At 40.3% G+C, this 27,413-nt stretch overlaps 1 protein-coding gene across 1 annotated transcript in view; it reads left to right on the plus strand.

Moving 5' to 3' along the window:
• Positions 1-6,364: 6,364 nt before the first annotated feature.
• ENOX1 (ecto-NOX disulfide-thiol exchanger 1) overlaps positions 6,365-27,413 on the plus strand; it is a 367,040-nt gene continuing 345,991 nt past the window's right edge. Inside the window, exons 1-2 of the mRNA XM_018556618.1 lie at positions 6,365-6,475; positions 16,331-16,410. The gene's annotated coding sequence lies outside the window, so the exon portion shown is untranslated. The remainder of the gene's footprint in view (positions 6,476-16,330; positions 16,411-27,413) is intronic.

The following is a 27,413-nucleotide window of genomic DNA, read 5'->3' on the forward strand; positions in this document are numbered from 1 at the left end:
AGCGAACACATACCATCGCTCGCTCACTCCTCGATCATGTCCCTGCAGAGAGCTGTGACTTACTCACGGCTCCCTGCAGGGATTCTCCCCCTCCCCGCTCCGATCCTCCAGCGCTGACTGGCGGAACGGACGGGGGAGGGGGCGGGTACAGCTAGCTCTGCCTCTATGTAGGCAGAGCCAGCTGTCACTCACACAGCTGGGTGGATCTTGACAGTAATACTGAGCTTTGGGTCATGGGAGGATGCTAGTTTGTGTCCTCCCGTGACCTTTAGGAGAACTATGGGGAAAAACACTTACCCCATAGTTCTCCTTTAAAGATAACTCTTAACATGACCTGTAATGTTACGACACACGAAAGGTACTCATTAGATCCTGCACAGAAATGAACCTTGTATAATATTAGTCACTCAGATCCAATGGCTACAAGATAACTCTGATCACTCATCTTCATTAGTGCTGTAAGGAGCTTCTAAAACAGTCAATATAGCTAACTGCAAATGCATGTCTTTTGCCGTAAATACATTTTAAGCCATACGTCGATATACCTATAGAATTTTGTTTAAAAAAAATCAAAGCAGCAGGATGCAAAATTTTTCTTGGACAAATGAAAGTTCTAACAGTGAATGTGGTCTTGGTTCAAGAAGCTCCATTCTTTCCAAAATCAAATGTTAAAGAAAAACCCTAGTTAAAATGTTTCTTAACCCTTGCAGTGGGGCGAAAAAAGGTAGTGACGAAAAAATAGAATGAGCAGGATGGACAATTTTTCTGGAACAAATGCAATTCAAACTGTGAATGTTGTTTTCATTTAAGAACCTCCATTAATTTCCAGAATTGAATATTAACACAAAACGGCATTGAATGTTCCAACGGGATTTTTTTTGTCAAATTCGAAACCCCCCCCCCCCCCCAAAAAAAAACTACCGGTGTATGACAAACTTTAGTGGTATAGATTTATTGCCCTCTGAATTTCTGCCACGGATAGAAATTAACCCTGTAAAGGTGCACATACACTCTTCGATCTCAATTTGGAAATCTTCCACGAATGGTCTTTCGAACGATAATCGAACAGTTGATGGGACACCAACGATTTTTTTTTACTGCAATCCCGCTCAAATTTTATCAAAGGGTGAGCCTGGAAAACTTTTTTTGTAATCAAAAAAATCGATGGATTGGTGGCGTTTTCGTATGAAAAAAATTGCAGCAAGAACACTGCACATGCGCAAACAAAAATCTGTTCTGCCGATCGCCAAAATTTGGTGAGTTGGTATTGCTAACGAACAATTATCGAAATCGACATTGGTCTGTGCTTGATGGGCTATTTGAGCTAGAATCGAACAAGGGATCTTGGCAGCAACAAAAATTTCCGATCGAAAATATATAGGTGTATGGCCAGCTTTAGTCTCAAAAATTGTTTAGACGGGAGGCTGAGGGACAGTGAAACCAGATGGTTGATCTGCTTCCCAGCTGCCGACTTGAATACTAGGATTGCAGCTAGACAGTATTGTATGAATTGCTGCAGCATGGCAGAGACTATACAGTAATGTGCACTCAGAAGGCAGTGCTGCCTGCCAAACGTGACCATAGAGGTGAATGAGACCATGCCGCAACCATGTGCCAAATGCTTAGAAGTTCAACGGAAAGTTCCCCTCGGGATCCAAAAAAAATGGTATTCAAAAAGTGGCAGCATTGTCTCCTGAACTCCGGCAGCCAGTACGGTCCCGCTCTGTAAAAAATTATGCACTGCAGGTCACTTTTCAGAGGGCGTAGGAGCTTGCTGTCTGTCTAAAAAGGCTGAATGCAGTCTCAAATGTCACAGTTTTTACTGAGCTGAAACCTTATAGGAGAGCTGATATCATTATGGTTATTTTTATCATTTCTCCTGTAACTTTTATCCACAGTACTGGTCCCTATAAGTTTACTGACTACACTGACAGCTCTCTTGCTACCTGTCTTTGAGTTAGACATACTTTGTTGAGATCAATAACACGTATTGTCAATCCTGCATGCTGCTACAGAGATGTTAGCCAGGGGGCCCCATCAAAATTTTACTATGGGGCCCCATAATTCATAACCACCCCCCTGCTAAACATGGATATGCTGGCATAGACTGAGCTGTCATTTAAATCGCTGGTAATACGGCTGGAGCATTTTCTTTTCTCTGAGCTAAAATATACTTTAAGAAGGAATACCTCAAGGATACTTAGATTTTCTAAATCACTTTACATTAGTGCTTGTATAGAATAAGAAATGTGATCAGGAATGATTTTTCTGTCTGAAAAGTCAAACGCTTTGCTAATGGAGAGAATGTATAGATTTCCTCACTTCAAGCATAAAGGTCAAGTTGATACAGTAGCACTTCTTCATGACAACATGGCTCGGATTCCAAGACAACAATAATTCTATTTACTCGACGATGGTAGCAGGTCGGGTGCAGTGATGTCAAGAGGTAGAGATGCTCTGTTAAGCATAGAATAAAGATAATTCCAGGAAGTGGTATCTCACACCGGGAGCTGGAAGTGTTTGAAACAGCTTAGCAGATTCAATTGTTACACTTGTGATTGCGTTTGAATTATGGTTGACTGATTTCTTCTCCTTTTTGTAATAAAACAACAGACATTCAGTGCATTTAAGGAGCCAGCTAAATTAAGGAAAGAATCTGGATGTAAATATTTTCATGCATATTTAAGCTTGGTGTTCAGCATTCTTTGACAAGGTAGGTATATAAATTGCATAATAGGAGTGAGCTGGAAGTAATGGACGTCCTGGCTGTTTAATGATCTGCATCCCTCTGCAGACTGGCTGTCACTTCTTGTGATGTCCTGTGTGTGCCTGTTGGAGAAAGCCACGAATGGCTTTTAGAAACAAATCTTAGCAAAAGTTAGCCCCAATATAAGCAGGTTTATTCCTTCTCCTATTAGTAATATTGGGGGGTAAATGTTATTTACTTCAGTGTTCTTCCATCATATTCACTGTCTTCCACTTCAGTTTTATGACCAATACACTAAAAGTTTACCATGTGTAGCATATGGGAAGCATATGGGTGACCTAGTAGTTTCAATGGCTAAAACTCCATGGAAATCTTGGAAGGATACTTGATATTCTTTTGTTATCAGTTTTGGGCTGTCTTCAGTACCAGATTTCTGTCCAAGCATGGTATCTTTAGCAGTGTTTCCACAATATTCTTCTAACATTATAAGCATTACTTTTAACATTTGTATTCTGATGTAAGGATTACATTTCTGATACAATAGTTTACATCTGTGTCTGTTTTTATCCATTGCATTTATATTAGTGTTTTGAAAAAAGGTATATGTGTATTTTTTTAAACCTTTAAAGTAGGGATGTCCCGATACACTTTTTTCAAGACCAAGTATAAGTATTTCCCCTCATGTACTTGCCGATACCAATTACCAATACTTTTTCTTAAAGGGTCAGGTGACTTTAAATGATCCATAGTACAACTACATGTTATATACTATGGATCATGATTTAACCTATTCATGTTAGCAGGGGAGAATTGTAAATCTATTGCTGCAGTGTAGTGGAGGTGTGTGCTGTATATATGTACTACATATACAGTACACACTTACCGTACACTATTGCAATAGATTTACACCCAGCCCTGTCCCAGCTTCCCTCACTCATAGTTTCACTCCGATCCCTGTTGCCTCACTCGGTGCCTCTTGTAGTCGGCGCTGGGCAGGATTGCTGCATCGCGTCTTGGTGCTCAGCTTGTGGGAGGCGCTCACAATTCTCCCGTGCTAACATGAATAGATTAAATCATGATCCATAGTACATATACAGCACACACGTCCAGTACACTGCAGTAATAGAGTTACAATTATCCCCTGCTAAGATGTATAGGTTAAATCATGATCCATAGTACATAATATGTAGTTGTACTACGGATCATGTAACTTATTCATGTTAGCAGGGGAGAATTGTAAATCTATTGCTGCAGTGTATTGGGAATATGTACTGTACATCTACTACATATAGAATACAATGCAGCAATAGATTTACAATTATCCCCTGCTAATATCAATGGGTTAAATGATCCATAGTACATAATATGTACATAACATGTAGTTGTACTACGGATCATTTAACCTATTCATGCTAGCAGGTCAGAATTGTAAATCTATTGCTGCAGTGTATTGGGAATATGTACTATACATTTACTACACATACTGTAGAATATAGAATACACGGAGGCAATAGATTTACAATTCTGCACTGCTAACATGAATGGGTTAAATGATCCATAGTACAACTACATATTTTGTACTATTATGTACTATGAATCATTTAACCCATTCATATTAGCAGGGGAGAACTGTAAATCTATTGCTGCAGTGTATTCTATATGTAGTACATATACAGTACATATAGAATACACTGCTGCACTAGATTCTTGTTGTTCACACAAAGCACTAAACATCCCACTTTAGCCCAGGCCCTCACTTACTGTTGCCTCGATTGCGGTGCCTCACGATTTTCCTCACACGCGAGGACGTCGTCGGCGCTGAGCTGAAGAGGAGCGTCGCGTCACTGCTGCTCCGGTGGGCGGCACCCCGGATGGGGTCCTCTGGGCAGTTGCCGGCCACCTAAATTAGGACCCCACCTGGAGCGCCACCCATCCGAAGCAGCAGTGACGCGACGCTCGGCAAGGTCGGTAAAGAAAAAAAAAACATAGCACAAGCTTTGGCGCAATGTATTGGGGCATTTTGACAAGTGCAAGTACTTGTCAAAATGCCCTGTATCGGTCCCGATACCGATGCTGGTATCGGGAAATCCCTACTTTAAAAGCAAAATGTATTTGTTACTTTACTCTACCATTTTCCCTAATTATGGGTGTAAGATGAAACATGGTCAGATCACAACCCACCTCCTGCCCCGCTTACCTGGATCGCGGGGTTCGTCTCCCTGCAGGCTTGTTTACATGTTTGAATTCAGGGTGGCTGTGCGTGGCTGTGCCCACACAGCAGCATCATCTATTTGCAAATCCTTTGACAGGATCTGTGAACAGAGTAACTACAAGTCTCAGCAGCCACTGCTCCAGAGGGACTTGAAGTTCTTAATGCAATACAATTGCTGTGACGTCATCCCATACCCTTCCTCTTCCAATGACACTTCGTCCCATACATGTTGCTGAATGTCCGTACCTTGCACATGGATGTCTGTACTCGTACAGACATGGATGGGAAGAAGAGGCTGCGTGAGCCAGAACATTGCACTCACGATCAACTGCAACACTTTACTGGCACCTATGCAAAAAAATTATAAATGCACATTTATGCTTTTTTTTCAAAGGTGGAATCTCCCTTTAAACCAAAGGTAATTGTCTAAATGGGCAAGCTAAATTTGGCAGCATTGGCATGCGTTGGTTAGCGTGACAGTAGCTGTAAGCTGTGTGTGTACAATTACTATTGGTGTATCTTCCTGTGCATGTGTTTTAAATTACAGTAACTGAGTCACATGCAGTAAATGTTTATTGAATGCCACAGCCGCTGCTTTAGATGTACAGTATGCCCTGAAGACTAATTTGTATACCTGAAGAATTTTGGATAATTTTTTTAAGGACCTATTGGGCTTTTATTTGATGCACTGTTTTTAATAAATATCTGTAAACCCTAGATAAAAAAATACTCACCTGGCTGCCTCTCCTCCATCTCTCCTTTATATTCTAAAAAAAATAATAAATTGCCGCACGTGGCACTAGAGTGTTCGGGTTTCACTTTGAAGAACAGGTGGCAGCCCTACATGAGATTTTGCATGTTTCTTCTGCCGCAAATCCACACCTCCCAGCATTTTTTAAAATTGTTTTCCCCTTTCTTTTAATGGGGTCAAACCAACTGAATGGGATCAAACCAACTGTAGTTCTACTGTACTGACAAAAAAAAAAATCAAAGGCGCAGGATGGACATTTTTTCTCGAACAAATAAATATTCTAACAATGAATTTGGTTTTCGTAAGAGAAACTCCAATGTTAAAACAAAATAAAAATTGAATGACATTTGGCAACTCTGTGATGGAATTATCAAATATTCTGTCAACATTTTTTTGTATGAACGTTTATACAAAAACCTACCAAATGTATGGTTAGTATGATGAGGTGTATAAACAATAGTATTTGTTTAGTACTCTCTAGCTGTGTAAGCTGTGGCTTGTAAAAGTGTCTGATGAATCCAATGTCGTCAGCCATTTTTATGTAGCCATCAATAGGTGTTATTGCGGTAAAATCACAGGGAAAATGTCTGCCGCTGCAGTGTCCCGAATTCCTTCGGACCTTGGAGCTCTAGTGTCTCCCAGCATGGCTTTACAGAGCTTGAGCCGCTTTCATTATCACTCGGCGTTTCCGGGACCAGCATTGTAGGTGGACTGTCTCCGGCCGGGACTACAACTCCCATGAACACCTGCTGTCGGATTGAATTCAGCCAATCAAAAAGCGAACTATTTCCTTGGCCGCATGAAGGTATGTAAATAGAAATAATAGTTATGATTGTGAATGGAAGTGTGCGTGGGGTTGTGTGAGCCATGTCACCCCGACACTCTCCTGAGCTGGGGGTGTGTGTGGGAAAGAGTACCTGTCATGTGCACTCGGGGAAGTTCGTATAGGAAGTTGGCACATCGCTAAGTCTGTGTATTGGCATTGAATGCAGACAGATGGGCAGCAGAGGCGTTATAACGCTATAATGCAGCCATTGACGTAGAACTGACTTATTGGCAGTCATTAGATGTGAGATCAGGTAGAGGCTGAGCTTCATTGTACACACACTCCGGGTACTGACGGGATAATGAGTATGGAAGGGCACTGTCCGATATAAATGGAAGTGGCAGGGGAGATTATTGTGAAAGGTAAACAGTATGTGAATGCAAATGTCAGAATCCATGCATGTCAATGACCACTGCCTGCAAATGTCAAGCATCCCTCCCTTCTCTTCCTGGGGGAGGGTTATCTGGCAGCATCTGGAGGTGAACTGCTTTGTGAGAGGGAAGAAATAAATAATAATAAATGCATACATTCATAAAAGAAACAAATTTAGCATTTATGTATTTTTTACATTGGAGCAAGTAAAGCATTGCAACCGCTCAGTGGATGGCAGGTGCAATGCTCTGGCTCCTGCAGACTCTTCCTCCAGCACCTGTCTGTATCGAGGTGCCCATACACGGTTTGAATTTTGGCTGGTTTTTGAGGAATAGTGTGTGCCGCTGTCAGCATCCCTCGATCGTCTGATCGGAAAATCTTCGTTTGATCAGAGCCGGCAGCCAGTGAGCTGCCCACTCTGGTTGGGTATTCTGATAGGGGCCGGCAGCCCCTGTATGTAAACAGCGGGATTCCTCGATCGACACGCTGTTAGTGTTGATGGAGGAATCGGGTCTATTTTTTCCATTTAGCCCACGGGTTGAACGAAAAAAATAGATTAGTGTATGGCAAACCTTACAGACTTTCAATAACACGGACGGTGATGTCTCCACAATTGTACTCCATTGAGGACAATAGGACACTCTGCTGCAGTGACTGATGGCACCTGTAGTCCCTCCATTCACAGAATCTGCCAAATGATCTGTAAATGGATGACATGGCAGTGTGGGAGTACGCCAGATTCAAAAACTGCCAGGAGCTTGAGGGCAAGGAACCTTGTGACTCTGGTAAGTGGGGGACAGGGGAATGTGACCATATTTTCCAGAATATAACTGTAACATGAAAGCTGGTATAAGAGATAAACTAAAGATGAAGCCTTTAAGCTGCCCATACACTTGTCCTGCATTCGCACCTGAGCTGAGCATTTTGAAGCATTCTATTGCCTGTTTTTGCTTGCTTTTACATGTGCAAACACAGGCTTATCAAGCGGTACTGAATGAGCCCATTGAAGTCCAGTACCAGGTATATCTACGTTTATTGTTTTTTGTTTTTTTTTAAATCTTAAATTCTCACACAAAAGTGTCATTATTTTGTTCCTTTCGGAGGTGTGTAATTTGAGAATGGTGTTCCCGTTTTAGGTGTGAGCCGTGTTTGATTAATATTCCTCTTATTATACATCTATGTTCCTCCCATTGTAAAAAGGAGATGAAACTACTATCGCTATTAGTGTGGAAGGAGGCGGCCAGTTTGGTGAAGCCGGATTGTATGATAGGGTAGCAGTGCTTCAACGAGCCAGGATCCGTTTTGTTTGATTCCACAGTTTAGATAACAATCTTCTGAGCTATGGTTGTAATCAAAATGTTTCCACTCCCATTGTAAAATGTACAGACTTTCAGCTGTTTGCAATGAACAATTTAAACCAAAGCAATTGAAATAGGTCAACACAGGGAATGTTTCCCCAATTGGTTTCCCCAAATTGACTGAAAATGCAACTTTTAATGACTTCTGCAGCCTCAAAATGAAACCCCTTCATGGCAAGTATCTTTAGTACTTAGTAGAGCATCCTTTAGCTGTTATGACCTGCTGTAAATTCAAAGCCAGACACCAGATTCTGGCAGTCTTCCTTAGAAATCTTGGCCCATTCCTCATGAGCAACGGACTCCAGTTCACTAAGGTCTCGTTCACACCTAGGCGTATTGCATATGCGCGTCTGTCGCGCGTTGGTAAAAAAGTTGCGCGACAAACGCGCGTTTCCGAAGGCTACTTGGCTGTATCCCAATGGAAACGCGCAACAAAACGGCCCAAAGTAGTACATGTACCTTTTCAGGCGTGGGCCGTTTTGTAGCGCGTTAGGGACTGGCGGAAATACGCCAAGGTGGGAACGAGACCATTGAATACTATGGGATTTATATTTTTGAACGTTTTGTATAGCGTTCGTTGAGCGTAGAACGCGCTACAAAACGTTCAGGTGTGAACGAGGGCTAATATTCTTGGGTTTGTGTGGTGCAACCTTCCTCTTCAAACCCCACCAGGGATTTTCTATGGGGTTCAAGTCAGGTGACTATTTTGGCCACTGTAGAATCTAACAGGACTTCTGCAACCAGTTTGAGGTATGCGTGGGATCATTTTCCAATCATGCCCAACCTTCAGCTTCCTCTCAGGTAGCATGATGTCCATTTAGATCCGGCAGCCCATAGACTAATATCAGGCTTCCAATCACGTTTGCCTAAAAAACTGACAGACGGACCTGATCGGAAAGCCCGTCTGAAAGGGACCTTACACTAATCAGCACTCTTCGGTTTTCTTTAAAGCAGCTACTTGCATTCACAACGCTTTCTTGTCGTTTATTTAACTGATACAGATGTAAATATTTGTTGGTTTCCTTCCATGTGATGAAGGTTTTTCTGTATTTCACAGACACACTAGTATGATGCCAACCTGCCTGAACATTGCTTTTTATCACATGTTCAGCCACTCTTGTAATTCACACACCGGTGTCACACCTCATAGCCAGAATGGTGGTACCAATATGTTACATTTCACTTCGCATCTACTGTGTCACTTCTCATTTGCTTTGAGGTCCTCCCTGTACTCTCATATGATAACAGATTCCTCTCCTTTACCTCCCAGGACCTGCATGTTAAATTGAAAGCAATGCGGAAGGGCCAACTCAGAGATGTATTCCATATTTGCAGAAGAGTTCTGCTTCAAACTGCAACTGAAGCCTTTTTTTTTTTAGCTCTGGATAGAATGAAGAGGGATTAGATGATGTGTCAGGTTTTTATTGCTGTCTGTGTCCCCGTCAGCTTTTGTTTACACTTTTGTGATGTGGGAGCATGTATGTTGCTGCACACGACCCCGCATGGCATGATGTTGCATGTTGCACCCTTAGGTGCTCTGTGGTGCCATTATTTGTTAATGCACCTGGCTATGTGGACTGCATCACACAACAAATCATGGTAACCTATTACCATGTACTGTGGTGCAATGCGATTTTTAAGAACTGATCATGCACTTCTTTGAGGGCAATTTAGAGGTGGCGAGAAGGCCATTCAAATGAACAGGCACATCCTCCAATGTACCTGCTATGTAGCATTGCATTTGCAATAGTTGACTTATCACTGAATGTGAAAGAAAATCCCAAATGATGGGTCATCCTCAGATCAGGAATCAGGAGGAAACCTTCCAATGGGAACACTAGTTCTGGTGATCCTGCTGACCACTGGGGATTTCCTTCACTTTGGAGGGATTTCCTCTCACTTCCTGTTGTGACAAAGTGAAAGGAAATCTCCCCTATTGGACACACAGGGCAAAAAAAAAAAAAAGCTGTAATGGGTTATAACCCTCCCTTGGCTTCAGTTCTACTTTAAGCCTGCATAACGTCACTGCTAAAATATGACGAATATGTTATATTACTAAAAGGTTTTGTGAAAGATTAGTGTTATGGGTATTTTTCTTTTGTGTTGACAACCCCGCTTAGCCTTCTTTATCATTATTCTCTTTCTCTGTACACATCTGTAACATACTTTATTGGAAACTGATTACAGCATGATTCGGACTGAACCTGTAAAAAGTCCCCCTGTAAAAAGTGTCTGAAAGAAGAGGAGTGTTATTTGTAGCAACAAATCATCCCTTTAGCCTTCTAACCGACCATAGAAAAATGACATTGAGGAGCTATTGGATGCCACAGTCAGTGAGGACAGTTGTCCTTTAGGAGACTTTCACTCACTAGACCCCCTAAAATGAAATGGAGGAAAACACTTTGCTCAATTCAGCTTTATCGGGCCTTTTAATAAGTGCTGTTTTCCCATAAAATTACCTGCATCATTAGATTGAGTTTTCACATATAGGTCTGTGAATTTTGTATGCATTTTTTATTTATAGAATTAAACAGAAAATGTTAAAATCGTATTCTTTATACCTTCTTAGGTTACATAATAATTATGATGCCTTTTCTATATGCAAAAAGTTTTATAGAGTTGTATAATCCATTAATTTCCATAATTAGGTGAAGAGCAAGCTAACCTTGAAGAATCTTTGTGCATTGGTGTTCATTTATGTAAAAGTGTTCACCCTCGCATGGGGAAAAGCTGCTGACATTATTTTTAATGTTCTGCTTATTGTATAAAAAGTGGAGGCACCCCCAGCACCTTTACACCCTCTCTCCATTGATAAAAGGCAGATAAAGACATGGTTGTCCATAAGAAATGCTGGAGGAGTCACCTTGTGAATACATCTGACCCATGGTGTGCTATTAAAATGCATTGATTTTCCCATTGACTGCCTGTCTTATGATAATTATGGTTTTCGATGTTGCTTCTGTCACAGAAGTGATTTGTTTTACACACTGTGCACCATACACCTATTTTAAACTGCAATAAATGATACAGCCCTGTTATACATTACTTGTCTGATAAGATAGATCCCCTCACAATTCAAAGGATATGGGAAATGTTGCAGCATTTTATATGAGTTGCTTCTGAAGAATTCTGTGCAGTGGAAATAGAACAGTTGAGCACTATTATTGCCCAGCGTACCACACAGATACTCCGTACGAATTCCGATTGTTGTTTTAGATGACTGGGAAGGTGACAGGCTCACATGAAATCTGGAGGAAAAAAATATATTTTGCTACTGTGAAATCAACAGGTTTGCTTTATTACCCTGTTCAAAGATTAGGTAATAGGCATGAGATTCCAGGACCTAAAATCCATATTTATTCACAAACACTCAGCTGATGATCGCAAAACACATTTCTCATCTGTGTAGGTCCCATGATTGATGCAGTGTGCCCGCCGCATGCCTCTCTGCTTTACCCAAGCACACTACACTGCACCCCCTCTAATCATTCATTTCCCACAGAAATACCCCTGTATAAGGATAAACCTTTTCAAAAGTTTAGGTCAGGGTTGAACAAATCTTGGTCACGATGGCGGACTAAAAAATCTCTCAGCAAGGGGAGGGAGCAATCTTTGACATGCACCATGCAGTCTGTACTCCCATTTCTTCTGCTGCCACATGACTCAGAAGAGTAAGACATGCTGGCTGGCACACAGCTCAGGGGTCCTGTTTAGACCGGGACAAGGCAGCAACATAGGACTCGGGAGAAGGAAAGCTCTGATACGGTAGTGATTGTCAGCCTTGGCTAACCTAGCTTACCTTCAGTTGCAACCAGTGAAATTCCCCCTCCCATACACGCCTCTATTGCCAATTGTAAATAAATAAACTATTTTCCATTTTTTTGCGGTAACAAAGATATATACACATTGACATAAGATGTTTCCTTTTCCCCCCACACAGCCACACTAGTGAAACTCTGTATGCTGTATTACACTGTGTTATTTGTTGTTCGCATATTGTCTAGATTTCCCATTTTGTTGTCTGCTTCTTGTCATGGTTGCACGTTTGTTATTGTTTTGTAAAGTTTGATCATCTGTTGCCCACGTATTGTAACATTTGGCCGATTGTTGATTGGATATACTTATTATTTATGACCCATGGATTGTCAGCGTTGGAATTGTTTGACTAGCAATTGTCAGGCCACTGCCGTTTGGATGACCATATTACTAGAATTTAGACCCCTGTAGGCTTTGTCTCTATCAAAGCAATTTACTGTTCTCCCCATCTTTCGCTGCAGCACAATGCAGTTTTATTGACTACAGTTCTGCCAACCTCTGCTAGATGACACCTAGTAGAAATGGGATTTCCTCACTCAATGAATACTTCCAAAACACCTATTCTGTATTGTAGACTACCACGGAACACCTCCTCTGTGTCCAAATATCGAACTGTAGAAAAAAACTATGAAAAATTCCCAAGAAAGAGTGTTGATTTGTTTAAGATGGTTAAAACCTCAAGACCTCTTTGTGTCCCATATCCCAGGAGACTTGCATGTATTTCAGGAGGTATTCCATATGAAAGGTTCCAGGGTACTTCTAAGGCACAATTAATACTTCTAGATGTTCCCCATAGCATAACACTAGGGATGCACCGATACTTTTCGACTACCAATGCCGATACTTGGCATTTTCATGAGAACTACCAGGGTTGCACCTGGGACCTAGTTCTGGCACTCCACCACTGTCCTGAAATCATTAGTCGATATTGTTTAAGAAAAACTGTCACATGACAATAAACACAAATGTATCAGTACTTGGACAAGTATCAGTACTTGTACTCGCAAAAGTGGTATCGGTGCATTCCCTTATTTATATTTATAAAAACAAAATCGTACATTAAAACAGAGATATACAAATCCCAGGAGCTCCGTGTGCTCCTTACAAATGACAGCTGCCTCCTAACTTATTCATTTTTCTCTAGTCTTGGAGCTCAACAAGTATCTGTACTTGTACCGAGTACTGTACTTGGTGTCGGTGCATTCCTACATAACACATCTTTACTTTTTCAGTTACGTTCCACCTTAATGCTTTAAAAGCTGTTTCTGTGTAAGTATTTATGTAAATAAAGACATCCATATTGATGTGTTACATGTTGAGGCTGTTCTTCCTGATTAGAAGTGCTGCCGTTTTTTTAAGGTTTACCTCTCACCTTTTCTAATTCAAGTCTTACACAAAACATTATGCTCTGCAGTTCACTCAACAACTAAACAGTAAATCCAAACGTATAATAGTATACCAGTGCCAAGTGCGTAATAAGCAATATGCTGTACAGGAAAGTAAGCCAAACAATATCTCCAGTTGGAAGTGTTTTAGTCAATTATAGGATTTATGGTATGTAGAGTATGAGTTGGATAACTAAATTATACCATGTGGTAAAAGGGTTTCTTCCATTTTCTGGGCTGTACTAGAAAAATGATTGTTGTAAGATGTTTACTATGGGGAACATTTTTATTTCTTTTTTTTCAGTATTTACAAATAAGCCCCAATGCTATTAGTCTAAGACTGAATTCACACCTAGGCTTCAGCGTTTTTGCTCATGTTTGCACGCATTTTCCTCTAGCATAGTTTGCTCATTTTGCACATTTTTATGCAATAGACGGGCGTCTTGGCTGGCAGTTCAAAGACATTGCGGTCAATGGGAAATGTGTGGAAAAATGTGGAAAAAAGTATGCAAAACGTGTTTTTCCATTTAGGTCTATGGGGCCAAACGTGCAGCAAATACCCCAAAGAAACTCAGGAACTTCTTGAGCGACAGGCGTTTTGCAGCTTGTGACAAAACGCATGGGTAAGAATGGGCGCAATTGAAATTAATGTGAATTTATATGCTGCACGTTTTCTCATGCATATTGATGCGCGACAAAACACCTAGGGGTGAATGGGGCCTTAGGGCTTGTTCACACCATAAGCAGTGACTGGCATTTTTAAGCAACTGAATAACACCACCTACCACTAGGGCCCATTGAAATCAGTTGTTGTTTTCTTTGTACCCCGTTCACACCACAACATAGGTGTGCGATATGGGGAAAAAAAATGCATATATACTACAGTTTTTCAAAGTGCAAAGGATCGCACCGCAGATCACTGCAGTGCAGCACAGCAACCTAAACTGCTGTACATAACTGAATGGAGTGTACACTGTATACACTTTCAATAAAGTAAAAGAAACAAGTAAATGGAGTGCTAGAATGTAACACCTCACCACCCCCCTCCCCTCGTTCACACTAGCCTGCATGCTAAAATCCTCACTTGAACTTTCCCTGCACTCAGCAGGGCTGCAGAACCCGATGTCAGCTCTCCGCTTATTGGACACAGGAGAAAAAAAGGAGAAAAAGGACACTGAATTTCTAACCCAGTAAGATACATTTCTTAATGGGGAACTTCTTGTGGCTGCTTTCTCACCTGTCTTGTTGTGCAGTGTGTAAATCGCAAAACTTGGTTAGAGATTTCCACACAACATTTTGTTTCTCTAAAATGGGCTTTAAAACAGTAAACATGTATATTTATTTATTATTATTTGATACAGTACATATATGTGTTTTTCACCCCCTGCCGCTCACTCTGTGCATCCACATTTTCATTGAAGGGCTGTGGAACACACTTTGTTTGCACTTGCCCAGTCTCCAACAAGACCCACTGACTGTTTCAGACATGTCCCTGGGCATCAGAAGGTGAATTTCAGCTGCTGTGTGCTATGTAGTGCATACAACTTCCACAGAGTCCGTTTCATTTGGATGGCAAAAGAGTTACTTCAGAACCTGCCCCCTCTGCACATTGAATCCTAGGCCTATAGATCTTCAGGGAACAGTGCATTATAAGTTGTTGTGTTGCTCTCTATGTGTACATTCAATGTTTTTTCTCAGGTAGTAGAACTGTAGTAGGTGATAATGTGTACTGTATTATCCACTTATTCAGAAGCAATAATAAGTATGGAAGGGAAGCTCAGACTAGTGTCTTATGCTGTAGAAACACACATAACACACAACATTTGGTTTACTGTCTGCTACTGCTCACATTTAGGCTTGGCTGTGTATGTATTAGTTTACCTAGGCAAGATATCTGCTAAATAGCAGTGACTAATGAGAAGGTGTTACTGCAGTGATGTGCGTGTTTGCCACAGACCAGTGTAGAGCATAATGGAAAGACCAAGGACAGTCTAGAAAACTTTAGATAAATCCTAAAATTGAAGAAGAAAGCTGTACAGCATTCATAAATGTATAAACAATATACATTGCTGCAGACTGGATTCTACTTTAAGAAGTTATGCTGTTGTAGGCACATGTGCTGTTTTGTAAAAATGTATCACCTTTTTTTTTTTTTAACAACAATGATGCTCTATAACTATAGTATTGAAAGTTAACCAAAATGAATTAATTGGGATGTGTTTTGTGTTTTTAATTTGCTTTACAGAGCTCCCACAGTCTACCGATATACAGTTTGCACACAGTACAAACAGTAGATGGTTGCATGTTTCTTGATCTACAGAGAGTCTTATGACCCCAAGCAGCCTATAGCTGTTCAGCTATAGCAATACCATAGCTAGCATTGTGTTAACCACTTCCATTTTAAAACTTGAGAGTAGCGGTGCATGGATTCTAGGCTGAACAGGCCTGTAACTTGGGTGTACTGAAAGCTATGAAAAGGAGCAGTGGAAGCATTGCCTATAGAAACCATTGAGGTGCTTGGTTTTATCATTGAAATAATTAAAATTGTTGTCTACAGCAGGTTCCTGTAGCACTTTTTTAAAATTAAGTTTAGAGAGGGATTACAACCTGTTTGTATTCCCATTGGGGAAATCTTCCATCACTTCCTGACCCAGAGATAGTTGTCAACTGGACAGGAATCAAGAGCACAGATTAAAATATGCTGAGGTTTTCCTCGTCTTCCACTCTGTAGAATTGTAAAACAAAGTTCTGGTTGGAGCACCTCTTAAAATCCAATAGCTCTTCACTACTTTTCCCATTTTCTATCTTTTATATGTTCCCCATTCTGCATGAATTACCTTTTTATTTAACGCTCTGAGATGTGTTATTTCCTTACAGCCAAATAATCTTGTTGTTATCACCAGGTTTCCTGCTGTGCCCCAGATCTGTGTGGGAAGAAGCATGACAACAGTTGTCTACTGCAAAACAAGACATACTTGAAAAGGTAAGTTCCGCTCCCTAATGCTGTATATTAATAAACTTCTGTACTCTAGTGCATTATTGATAATATCCTCAAGAAAGTTTTGTGTTTGGTCACATAAGGCTTTACTGGTTGAGAATATCATCTGTAGTATATAACCTAATTCTCTGGTAGAATCTAGCATGTTGTCATCCATATCTTATTTTTATTTCAACACGATTAAACATTAATCAATTTACAGATCTTTGTTTGGTGTCCTGTTTCATGCCAAGCTTGCTTACCGTGATCAATTAGGAATGTGAATTTGTTAGAATCTTAATCTCCACTCTTAAATTATAATTGGGCAGCCATATCTTCCAGGAATAAGTGTGTATTCGTGGTGAGTGTTTTTCACTCACCACATAGTTCTAGCCGACCTGTGAAAATGAGACTGTCACAGGTCAGCTCAGTAGATCAGGAGGTGAGCGAACACATCCCGGCGTTTGCTCACCTCTCGATCCTGTCACAGCCCTCTGCCGTGACAGGCGAGGGGCTGGATTCCCCCCTCCCTGCTCCGATCCGCCAGCTCTGACTGGCGGATCGGACGGGGGAGGGGGCGGGTACAGCTGTCACTCACGCACCTGGGCGGATCCCGACATAATTGTCGGGATCCGCTTCAGCTGTGGCGTCTCAGTATAAAGCGAGCAGTAGCTCGCGGTATACTGTGGCGTCTCAGTATGCTCGCGGTATACTGAGCTTAGGGTGATGGGAGGACGCTAGTTTGTGTCCTCCCGTTACCCTAAGGAGAGCTATGGGGAAAAGCCTTAACCCCATAGTTCTCCTTTAAGTATTCTCTTCATCTGAGAGCAGAGGTGTCTTGATTCATTATGTGGGGGGCCAAAGGATAGGCGTTTTTATAGTTTTTCGGAAAACAAAACCTCAAAACAACAGCAAAAGTTATCAATAAAACGTGGATCGGATGGCCGCGCTGGGCACACACAGCAGTATTGTGAAGTAGCAGTTGCTAATCAACCATTTTAACTTCGTGATTAAAGTGGCACAAACTCATGAGTTTAAAAGGTACTTGTATTCAAGCACCTTAACTATTAACAAAAATGTATCTCGTTTGTGTATCACTCGGCTGTAGATCCTCAAATCGTCTCTGAATTGGTGCTGACACTGTCCTTCCTCCTGGAGGGTGGCCACTTTTGTTCTCCATGGTCTCTGTCTGTGTTCTAAAGTAGCCACCATTCCAAGCTCACTCCTGTGATGGACTGCAATCTCAATACAAATGAGTTAACTAAATGATGGAAACATCACGGAAGTGAGTTCTGAGCGGTGGCTAGTTTACAACACACACACATGGATCATGGGGGACCCTCCAGAAGGAAGGACAGTGTCAGCACCAATTCAGAGATGATTTGAGGCTCTACAGCCGAGTGATACACAAATAAAATACATTTTTGTTACTAGTTAGGGTACTAGAATGTATTTTTAAGGTTTAACTCCTGAATTTAGTGCCACTTTAAGGAATTGAGATTGCATTTTACTATCTGCTACTGTATATGCCCTTTTGTATGGGTTATGGAACCCTGTGCCATCTACTATATTTTTCATTTACAAAAAAGTGTTTGATTATAATTGCAATTTATTATTGAAACAAGTTAAGTGTATGAGGTAAGTAGAAATTCCAGATGTGTTCACCTTCACAGAGCTTTTAAGTATTCTTGGATTAGATCCAAAATAAGTATTGCAACGCAGTTGATAAAACCCTTCTCAAAACATGATTACATGCTAGAATTATTCATAGATGATTGACATATTGGACAGTTGTGTTTCATTGTAAAAAAGGTCTGTGTGAAACCTTTGCAAAATCTTACTAGTTGTAGTAGTTTTGTACTTTAAAAGCCACATTTATAAACCGCTGAGATTAAGATTCAATTTGTTTTTTTTTTTTAGTTTTAAATTCTATGTAGCTTTTATTTTTTCTTAAAGCTGGTCTTGATGATTTTCTTTTCTTTTTTTTTTTGGTGAAAATTTGACAAAGGTAAAAAAATATTCACAGTAAACGGATGTACCAAGATACAACTTTTTACTTTTCTTGCAACTTGGCATTTTTTTAAGCAAATCTTTGTACTTTTAGGAATTTCAATATACCAAGCCAAAGTTTTCAATACAGTATTAATTACTGGAATACCAGATGTAATATTGTAGTAAAAAGGAAGCAAAGATAATTATTTATTCCATTGTTCTAGAATGGGCTCTCATGTGGCGTGTTGTGTTACAAATATTTTTCTCCATAAATTATATTTTTAAATAGCTTTGCATGTTCTGGTAACTATTTATAGGTAAGAATCCAAGTTTAGTGAAAGCTGTCATCCAGAAGCCACCTCCTCCCACTTCTTCACATCATTATTGTAAAGTCAATTAAAATGATGTTCCATGTCTATAACACTGCTCTCTACTTACACTAGACTTGTAGCTAAGAAGAGACATATGACCTTTGCGTTATATATATGCCTGTTGTCTAACCATCAGGCTTAATGTACATTCTGTACATATGCTATGAACTAAATAATCTATAATATGTTCATTCTGTGGGGTGAAATTTTGCAGTTAATTTATTAGATGCATAACTGATAGCACATTTCTTATCTTATACTAATGTCTGTTGTATAGGTAAGAGATCATCTGCAAAAACCCAGCAGCTGTATAATCATGATGTATTTTAACTGTTTCACTTCTGCTGACATGCAGACATGTAATGATGCCCTGCCTTAGCTCAATGTCACGCATATAGGTATACTCGGCTATAGTTTTACTTTAGAGATGGCAGACGGCTAAGATTTTTGTGAAAGTTAGAGCTGGCCAGTTCTGCAAGGATTTGCAGGCACGAAAAATATATCTTCATTCAGTTCCAGACAAGTGTACATGGTTAGTTTCCTTTTGAATGGGAGTTTTGGGTGAATAGTCAAATTTTTGCTAAAATTGGAAAACCATATGAATGGCCTGTGTCTCTGTAGCAGTCATTCTCAGTGAGACCTGTTTCTATGGAAACAGGCTCCTTATTGCAATATGAACATTTGGGCTATGGTGAAGCTGAGAATTCATTACCGAATAGGTATGGAAAGCCTTATTGCACAATAGGATTACGTTTTGGAGGATTTTAGTGCATCCTCTAGTGCCTTAAAAATGGGCAACTTTGTTTATTTGTCAGATGTCTGTGGGACATCGCAAGATGAGAACATTTAGATGTGGTCTGTAAAGAAAAGCACTGTGCCTGAGTTGTTTTAGATTAATTTGTTCGTTCATTACATTTCGGGCTTAAAAAATATGGATATTATGATCTTTCTTTCATGCGACAAAAAGCCAGTTTCAGTGATTTATGTGGGTTAAAAGATTCACCATGGGGTGGTTTTATCCAACCGCCTTTTTTCCTTTAGACAAAATGAGCCTAATTAGGTTTCCGGTAAAACAAGAAATACCATTGTGACTTTGTACAAAGGTAAATGTAACCGTGGAAAAAGTTTTACACGTAATGCTTTTACCTTGCTGCAATCTGATAAAATAGAGAAACCTTTTTACCCAAAATACTGTTTTACCATAGAACTGCAACCCCATATAAATAAAATAAAAAAGCATACGTACAGTCTATAAGGATTATTAGGAAATATGTTAGTTGGTCCAGGTTGAAAAAAGACAGAAACAAAAAAAAGAAAATGTCCATCGAGTTCAACTTATAGATGTGGTCTAAGACTATTATCCTGTATGTTTGGAATTGGATATTTTATAATAAAGGTGTCTCAAATGTACAGCGACCTCTTTCTAACATTTCTGTTTATGCTGTTATCATTCTGAAGTTCTATGCATGTGTTCAACACTTTACAGAACAGAATTGTGTAAATAATATTGAAACAAACCTATCCACACATCCTGTAATCTCCTTGTTTTGCCGCTGCTTCTCCTCACATTTTGGCTAATGGATTACCAAAAAGAGATTTTTGTCTGTTTATACAAGTACATTTCTTCTAATGTGGAAATAGTTGGACTGGAAATCTTGGTGTAGAATACAAAAATGGCTGCAGGACCTTTAGTGGCCTATCCAGCAAATAGGATTATTAGCAGCATTTTGGTAAATGAAGTCTGGAAATATCCATTGTCACCCTTCAAGCTAATTAAAATAATAATATTCAGAGAAACTGGAATTAGTTTACCAGCTGGATGTCTATATCTCAGGGACCTTGTTAGGTTTTTTTGACAAATAATATTAATTATAAATGGCAAGATATTAACGCAGACTACAACTGTGACTGCATTGCAAAAAAATGCCAAAGGTTCTTGTCTTGCGTATGGTAGATAAATGTTTCAAAGAGTGACATGTAGCTCCTGCTGCTCCTTTTCCCTGGCAGCAGGAACCTAAGGTTTGAGATGGTGTGTACATGTACTGGAGCAAAGCAGGAGTACTGACACAAGGCTTCAGTTGTTAAAGGAAGTGGAAAGTCTTTTTAATGATTTTATTAATATGGATGTAAAAAGCACAGCTTGATGCAAATAAGCTTTTCAATGCGTGTTAAGGTTTTACAACTATTCTTAGTGTGTATGATTCTACCAGCATTTAGAGGACAGTGAAATATATTTGTAGTTCATACCTGGTAGCAGTTTTTTCTTCTTCTACATAACAGAGTCACTTTAAAGTAAAACTGCCAAAATAACTTAAAATATGTGCTTAATAAAATTACACTATGCTTTCCCTTTCAGCTGGGAGCAGTCCATTAAGGAGGATTGAGAGATCAGGTTAGTTTCCTGTCTAGGTCAGTACAGGGAGTTTGGGTTTGCTAACACTTCAAGTGACATTAAAGGCAAATCCCCCCCCCCCCCATGTTAGTGTAAGGACTTACCTTAAATCATACCTCTTAATCTGATCATCTTCTTTAGTGTAGTTTTCAGATGTCCCTCCAGCGCTGGTGCCCATCTCTGTTCCAGCTCTGACTCCTCTGTCGTCCTCATCTCTGACGTCCCACGGAGTCTGTGCGGGTGCACACTGCTCTATAGACTTACCTTGTGTCTCTCCTCGTCTCCTGTCCGAATATCTGAACTGCGCATGCGCCCGTCCCAAGATCCTTTGTCGGCTCCATGCTCTCTCATCACAAGTGACGAGAGAGCATGGAGCCGTTTCCTGGCCAATCAGGAAACCGGGCAGCGTGTAATGATGCACTGCCCGGCTTCCTGATACAGAAAGTACTCGTGCTAGGTATCAGAGCATTTGGGCGAGTACGAGTACTCACCCAAATACTCGGTATCGGCACCGATACTAGTATCGGTGCATCCCTAGTATGTAGTGATCAAAGAAACAAACCAATTAGCAGATTAAGGGGCAGAATCAAAGTCCAAGGTACAGTCCAAGTTTGGGACAGGGTCGTGAGACAAGGTAAGATTAAAGCCAGATATACATGCTTCGAATTTTGGCTTGTTGATGAACTGGATAAAATCCAATGCGTGGATGTCACCATCAGCACCTTTCCGACCGTCATCTCTCGATCACGTGATTGAAAGAGCAGAATGAAAAATTGTCGGCCGAACCAAGCTAGCAGCCAATGAGCTGCCAGCTCTATTTCGGTAACGCAAAGGAATCAGCAGGAGATTCCTAAAGCAACGCTCGTAAGCATTGATGGAGGGAATCTTTTCTATTTTCTTAGGTGCGTGTATACCAGACTTAGTACATTAGAAAAAAATATATCCAAAGGCAAGTCAGGTCGAGAGGAGCAGGCTCTGGCTTCTGGTAATATTCTTACGTGGGTGTAGATGCCTGCAAAATGCAGGCTGAACAGGAGCCTTAAAGAAGTATTAACCACTTCAAGACCAGGTGTTTAGACCCCCTTCCCGGCCAGGCCATTTTTCAGTATATACATTGCCAAGCAAAATAACTATTTTTACATTTTTGCCCAAGCACCTAAAGTGATCAAGTTTCCAATCAAGTTGGCTCTAACTCTTTAATCTCCACCTCCTGTACTTCCTGCCCAGTACAAGATCACAAAGGGCAGCACAGTCTCCAGCAGCTGTCCATCTACCAGTTTGGAGGAGGGAATAACAGGGGAGTGACTTTCCTTGCTGTGTTTGTAGAGAGACAAACAGCTTACTAGCACACACAAGGGTGGCTCCATAGAACTCTGTGTGAAAGTAGCTACCCTAAAACAGAATATCAGGGCCAGTGTTCAGGGGACCAGCTAAATCTGCAAGAAAGCTAAAACTTTTAAACATCAAGGAGCAGCATCCATTGTAAGAGATTTAATCAGCATTTGAAAAAGCTTAAAAACATCCACACTTTCATATCACATTAAGCATGGTATTGCACTCTATTTGGTGCTTGTGCACATGTGTTAACGGTGCAATTGCAGCATGGCTAATATACTTGAGTGAGTCTTACTTGATTACAGCTGTTTTTTTCTCCAAGCAGTCTCTGGCTTTATATGGTAGCTGCCTCCACATCATCACAAGTTTTGCTTGCTCTGATTTTACAGTTGGAGAAGCGGTTAGCTATTATTTCAGATAAAGCAAATGATACTTTAGATAAAAGTAAAGACGAGGTCCAATACAGCTGTGTGCCATTTTCCACTGATGTTTGTTTGGCCATCCTGTGGCTGTGTTGATAATAGGAGTATATCATTTTTCATGCTTTGTAGAGTCTGTTTACCCAAACAAAGGAAGCTTATCTTTTCAAAAGATAACAATGACAGACTTCCTATGATCTCTTTTTTTTATTACTATTTTCTGGTGGCATTAAATCAAAATCAAAATTCTTATGAATAGATGGATCAAGGTAGCGAAATTATATAGTTGCTTGTTCTGCTTATGGTTCATTGGACCGTTGAAATCGGCTCATACATAGAATCTGTAACACATGCCCTTTGTTATGTTGTCTGGATTGGTTTATTTTAGAAATTCTGACGCTTAAAAAAATATCACTTTACATCTTTGCTTCAAGACAATTTTGTAATGCAAGAACATATTTTTTACAGGGCATCCACTGTGACGGTACGTATTTACCATCTCGCTGTTAAATGCCGTTGTGGGAATTAATGATGTTTGTTTTTGAACAGCTTGTCCAATGGAATGTTTGTAAAATGGAGGCCGTTTTCCCATAGGCTCTGTCAATACACACGGTAGGAATGAATGCTTATCCAGAGCTCATTTAAAACACAAATATGGCAGTAATTGCTTACTTGTTTGTGAGGAGTGCAGAACATATTGTAAATGATCATAGAAAAATCAAGACATAACAAACATGTTATATATGCCTATAGGAGTTATCATAACTAAACAAAAACTCAACTTTTGCTAGAGAAAAAATATATAATTATAACTATATAAGCTATTTTGTAATTCATTGCTATGAGAAATTCTATATTTCTTTGGCAAGCCCTGTTTCGGCCATTGGAATGTTAGATTGCCTTATAGCAGGGGTGCCCACAGTTTTTTTGTGTTAAGATCTATTTTTCAAATGACCAACTCAATGAGATCTACCAATGAATAGTCAGACCTAGCACTCTTATCAGAGAAGAGGTAAACTATCCTGTTTAATATTACCTGTTATGGCCAACCTAACTAATGCGTACCATAATAAAAATATTCTACAGACACAGGCAATACACAAGCAGCTGTCTATGGAGTTGTGTGTCTTGTATGGCTGTGTACAGGGTGTAGAGATAACCTAGGCTGTGGTACACAATGCCCCCTCCCTCTGATAAAGAACATCACTCACCCGGCCCAGGCCTTTGCCTGATGTGTGTGGCCCCAGGGCCCGGCTCTCAGGCTCCCCCAGAGTAGCTGTTTGCAGAGCCCTATGCACCATGTTTTCTGGTGCAGGGTTGGGCCGGGACAGAGCGCCACCTGCCGACCAACACAGATAACTGCACCATACCAGCAGCAGCTGAGGTCTGAGATAAACAGAGCAGCCAAATCCAACTTGTAAACGCGATCTACCAGGATTAGCTTTGCAATCAACCTATTGGTCACCCCTGCCTTATAGCATGTCGGTTTTGTTTATATTAATAAGAGCTTTTTCCTTCATATAAGTGACATGTGACATAATTATACACATTGAGTGACCCTGTACTTTGCTCATACAGAGCATAGTAGCATGTTCACTTTATTGTTGGACCCCTAAGGAACATCATTTTAACTTCCCTGCACTTTACCTCCAGTTTCCCAAGATCCTTGTGCAAGTCCTAATCCCTTGTAAGAGAGCTTTTACTTGTTGATTGGCCCCTCGGCACAAAGCTCTGTATTGTGGGGAGCTAGTGGGATTTTTATATATTGCCCCATTGGAGATCAGGGTTGTGGGGGAGCAAGAGGAAGGTAAGCTAATAGTCCTTAGAGCTCTAGTTATAAAGCCTTACCACGTATGGCCTTACCACGGCATATCACTCCATACTATACCGCGGCACTTATACCACAAATAAAAAAATAGCTGGGAGGAGAGCCTGGGCACGGGACCTGTCACGGTCAAGTCACAACCTTACTTCAGTCATGTGTTAAGCAGAAAGCACATACCACATCTTTGAGTCTGTGTCACGAATCTTATAAATGGGCCGTACAATTCAGGACCCCGTGTGGAGTAACTTTGTGGTGTATAGCAGATAGCAATATCCACTCTTTGTTATAAATTGGCCCTTAGTGTCCCAACAGTAAAGTGCATCTATTACTTGAGTTGCTGCAGCAAAGCTGAAAGTAGAAAAAAAAAGTTTATTAATAATCTTCTCTATTTAATCCCTGATTAACCTCATTCTGTTTCTAACTAGCCCTAATTAACACCCTCTTTTCTATTTGTTCATGTTCAAATACCATTTGTTTTTGTTCTTATTACTTTTAATTGTTTCTTGTTTTGTAGTGTAAGCATTAAAACACGCACATGTGGGGGCGTGGCCAAGCCATGGACGTGTGAGGAGTGCTACCCTGCAGCTCCGGGCCCGACTATTCACAAAACCCACTCTTATTTAATGAAACAACATTTTTTTTACCATCAACATAGAAACAACATTTCTTTACCATCTTTTGAGGAACACCGATATGTAGTAAATCATAGACATGTGGGTCATGGCAAACAGATAAACCGTTAAAGGCCAGCCACTATGACCCTGTCCCTAACAGCCATGCCTCATTTTTTGCTAGTATCTTAGGAGGTTGGACGCTTTCCTCCTCAGCTCTGCTGAGGAAAACTCTCTCTATATATTTACAATTTGGGAAACAAAAGCAACACAGAGCGCCTCCATAGTGTAAAACTTTTATTTGATGATCCCTGAAACGCAACACAGAGCGCCTCCATAGTGTAAAACTTTTATTTGATGAGTACAACACGCAAGTGAAAATGTACTTACACGAAAGCCAATGATCATAAGCGTAAAAGGAAACGATAAAATATAAAATGATTTTTTCCTTTTACGCTTATGATCATTGGCTTTCGTGTAAGTACATTTTCACTTGCGTGTTGTACTCATCAAATAAAAGTTTTACACTATGGAGGCGCTCTGTGTTGCTTTTATTTCCCAGATCGATGGTCGTTGTTGACCGGTGGGAGCTGCCTCTATGGTGTACCAATGAACTTTACAGCCGGATTTCTCTGCAAACCGGGGGCGCCGGTATTGCTTTTTTCAATATTTACAATTTGTTCTCTTCTATCAACATTCTCAGTACTTTGTGGATGTTTTTTTCTCTTCAATCAAGCCATTAATTGAGCCAGGGCTGGGCAAATCCCAGAAGCCAGGTATGCATGCTCCTTAAAAATGATAGCTGGCACCTAACATTTTAGGTTTTCTCTAGTGGTGGTCAATGGAGTTGGCTCCTAATACAAATTCCTGCTGACTCCTGGATTGGACAGACTAGCTTCTGAATTTCATGTTAATTTGTCCACCACACTGAAGATTGCAGGGCCTGCCTGTAATGTGACCCTCAGGCACTGGGAACTGCTTGTGATGCTCCCCAGACACCTAGTGTACTGGTTTGTTAGCTGCATAGTGCTTTACAGGTCCAGATCTGTGTCACAGTCTCTGCTGGTGCGTACCAGTCTCTGAATGCTCAATCTGTGAGTAAGCCCATGAACTGGTGGTGCAGAGAATATGCAGACGGGGGAGAGAAAAGTGTGAGCAGAGCTAAACACTGATGAATGTATTTTATTTAATATTATTGGGAGAGAGTAAAAAACAATTCACATCAGCACTTTACCAAAAGAAATTGACAGTCTTATATCCCTTCCATAAGACGTTCATTTTTCTGATTCTATCTGGAATGTCTAGAGAAAACTCAGTTGATTGCCGATGGTAACCCTGGTGCAACCTTGGTCCTTGAGCCCAGTATCACAGCTCTACAAGGCCATTCTTCCAAACACTAACCACCATGCAGTTCAAGTCCCATTTTATAGACTATTAAATGATGATCATACTGTACAGGTTTCAATGGTTTGGGCTATCTTTATGCTGACAGTTTTGTTAAAACATAAAGCACTCTTTACCATTAGCAGCAGATGAGTGTGGTTTGCTGTTAAGCATATTGTTGAAGAAAGCTTTAAGGAGAAAACCTGAGAGACAAATGTTAGAAATCATGCTGTTATGTGGCCTAGATGATCAGCCTGCTGCTGAATAGGAGCCAGAAGTGGATCATCCTTTCATACATGTGAATATGAGGAAGCTACAGGATAGAAAATAAATGTGCAGCAAAGGAAACGAGTTGGTTAATTTTGCAATCCCCTAGATTCTTGTTTTCTGATGGAATAAAGCATAATCCTTTATAATCCTTTTAGAAAGCAGGGAATTTCTTTCCAATCTACAATAATTTAATATGATAAATTGTACCCAGATTGCTCATGTAAAGTCAAAGTAAAGAGGCAACAATCGGTCATGGTTATTATTAGTTAATAATTAATTGTAATTACATTTGGAAGGAAAATGGGTATTGCTTTTTTTTTTTTTTTATAGAATCACATCTCTGTTTCTATTTCACATGTGCTGCATGTACTTATTTGGTAACGATCTGCAAAAAGCAATGTTCATGTGGTG

The sequence above is a fragment of the Nanorana parkeri genome, unplaced genomic scaffold, assembly GCF_000935625.1.
Source record: "Nanorana parkeri isolate BGI_ZX_2015 unplaced genomic scaffold, ASM93562v1 scaffold243, whole genome shotgun sequence".
Taxonomy (NCBI): domain Eukaryota; kingdom Metazoa; phylum Chordata; class Amphibia; order Anura; family Dicroglossidae; genus Nanorana; species Nanorana parkeri.